General features: G+C 42.8%; 1 non-coding gene across 1 annotated transcript; it reads left to right on the forward strand.

Moving 5' to 3' along the window:
- The first annotated feature begins 2,112 nt into the window (after positions 1–2,112).
- Positions 2,113–2,220, forward strand: LOC130959302 (small nucleolar RNA R71). Its single transcript, XR_009078394.1, has one exon. It is a non-coding gene; the product is annotated as a small nucleolar RNA R71 (small nucleolar RNA).
- The last annotated feature ends 672 nt before the right edge of the window (positions 2,221–2,892 follow it).

Raw genomic sequence — 2,892 nt, forward strand, 5'->3', positions numbered from 1 at the left:
CATCCCTGCACCAAATGGCATCAAAATCCACGTTTTGAGCCAATTCTGGCGTTAAACGCCGGGCTGGTGCCCATTTCTGGCGTTTAACGCCAGGTTCTAGCCCTTTTCTGGCGTTTAACGCCAGTCTGGTGCCCCTTTCTGGCGTTAAACGCCCAGAATGGTGCCAGACTGGGCGTTAAACGCCCAACTGCTAGGCTTACTGGCGTTTAAACGCCAGCAGCTTCTTCCTCCAGGGTGTGCTGTTTTTCTTCCTGTTTTTCATTCTGTTTTTGCTTTTTTCATTGTTTTTGTGACTTCTTATGATCATCAACCTACAAAAAAGATAAAATAACAAAAGAAAATAATTAATTATAAAACATTGGGTTGCCTCCCAACAAGCGCTTCTTTAATGTCATTAGCTTGACAGAGGGCTCTCATGGAGCCTCAGAAATGATCAGAGCAATGTTGGAACCTCCCAACACCAAACTTAGAGTTTGAATGTGGGGGTTCAACACCAAACTTAGAGTTTGGTTGTGGCCTCCCAACACCAAACTTAGAGTTTGACTGTGGGGGCTCTGCTTGGCTCTGTTTTGAGAGAAGCTCTTCATGCTTCCTCTCCATGATGACAGAGGGATATCCTTGGGCCTTAAACACCAAGGATTTTTCATTCACTTGAATGATTAACTCTCCTCTGTCAACATCAATCACAGCCTTTGCTGTGGCTAGGAAGGGTCTGCCAAGGATGATGGATTCATCCATGCACTTCCCAGTCTCTAGGACTATGAAATCAGTAGGAATGTACTGGTCTTCAACTTTAACCAGAACATCCTCTACAAGTCCATGGGCTTGTTTTCTTGAGTTGTCTGCCATCTCTAATGAGATTCTTGCAGCTTGCACCTCTAAGATCCCTAATTTCTCCATTACAGAGAGGGGCATGAGGTTCACACTTGACCCTAAGTCACACAAGGCCTTCTTGAAGGTCATGGTGCCTATGGTACAAGGTATAGAAAACTTCCCAGGATCCTGCCTCTTTTGAGGCAGTTTCTGCCTAGACAAGTCATCCAGTTCTTTGGTGAGCAAGGGAGGTTCATCCTCCCAAGTCTCATTTCCAAATAACTTGTCATTTAGTTTCATGATTGCTCCAAGGTATTTAGCAACTTGCTCTTCAGTGACATACTCATCCTCTTCAGAGGAAGAATACTCATCAGAGCTCATGAATGGCAGAAGTAAGTCCAATGGAATCTCTATGGTCTCATTTTGAGCCTCAGATTCCCATTGTTCCTCATTGAGGAACTCAGAGGAGAGTGGTGCACGCCCACTGGGGTCTTTCTCAGTGGCGTCTTCTTCCTCTCTTTCCTCTCCATATTCGGCCATGTTGATGGCCTTGCACTCTCCTTTTGGATTTTCTTCTGTATTACTTGGGAGAGTACTAGGAGGGAGTTCAGTAACTTTCTTGCTCAGCTGACCCACTTGTCCTTCCAAATTTCTGATGGAGGACCTTGTTTCATTCATGAAACTTTGAGTGGTCTTTATTAGATCAGAGACCATTGTTGCTAAGTCAGAAGTATTCTGCTTAGAACTCTCTGTCTGTTGCTGAGAAGATGATGGAAAAGGCTTGCCATTGCTAAACCTGTTTCTTCCACCATTATTGTTATTGAAACCTTGTTGAGGTCTCTCTTGATTCTTCCATGAGAGATTTGGGTGATTTCTCCATGAAGAATTGTAGGTATTTCCATAGGGTTCTCCTAGGTAATTCACCTCTTCCATGGAAGGGTTCTCAGGATCATAAGCTTCTTCCTCAGATGAAGCATCCTTAGTACTGTTTGGTGCATTTTGCATTCCAGACAGACTTTGAGAAATCAAATTGACTTGTTGAGTCAATATCTTATTCTGAGCCAATATGGCATTCAGAGTATCAATCTCAAGAACTCCTTTCTTCTGACTAGTCCCATAGTTCACAGGATTCCTTTCAGAAGTGTACATGAATTGGTTATTTGCAACCATTTCAATTAGCTCTTGAGCTTCTGTAGGCGTCTTCTTCAAATGAAGAGATCCTCCAGAAGAGCTATCCAAGGACATCTTAGATAGTTCAGAGAGACCATCATAGAAAATACCTATGATGCTCCATTCAGAAAGCATGTCTGAAGGACATCTTCTGATTAATTGTTTGTATCTTTCCCAAGCTTCATAGAGGGATTCTCCATCATTCTGTCTGAAGGTTTGGACTTCCACTCTAAGCTTACTCCATCTTTGTGGTGGAAAGAACTTTGCCAAGAAGGCATTGACTAGCTTTTCCCAAGAGTCCAGGCTTTCTTTAGGTTGAGAGTCCAACCATATCCTAGCTCTGTCTCTTACAGCAAAAGGGAATAGCATCAGTCTATAGACCTCAGGGTCAACCCCATTAGTCTTGACTGTGTCACAGATTTGCAAGAACTCAGCTAAAAATTGATGAGGATCTTCCATTGGAAGTCCATGGAACTTGCAATTCTGTTGCATTAGAGAAACTAATTGAGGCTTTAGCTCAAAGTTGTTTGCTCCAATGGCAGGGATAGAGATGCTTCTCCCATAGAAATCAGGAGTAGGTGCAGTAAAGTCACCCAGCACCTTCCTTGCATTGTTGGCATTGTTGTTTTCGGTTGCCATGTGTTCTTCTTCTTTGGAGAATTCGGTTAGGTCCTTTAAAGAGAGTTGTGCTTTAGCTTCTCTTAGCTTTCGCTTCAAGGTTCTCTCAGGTTCAGGGTCAGCTTCAACAAGAATGCCTTTGTCTTTGCTCCTGCTCATAAGAAAGAGAAGAGAACAAGAAAATGTGGAATCCTTTATGTCACAGTATAGAGATTCCTTGAAGTGTCAGAGGAAAAGAAAAGTAGAAGACAGAAGTAGAAAATTCGAACTTATCAAAGAAGATGGAGTTCG

Source organism: Arachis stenosperma, chromosome 10 (assembly GCF_014773155.1).
Source record: "Arachis stenosperma cultivar V10309 chromosome 10, arast.V10309.gnm1.PFL2, whole genome shotgun sequence".
NCBI classification, from domain to species: Eukaryota; Viridiplantae; Streptophyta; class Magnoliopsida; order Fabales; family Fabaceae; genus Arachis; species Arachis stenosperma.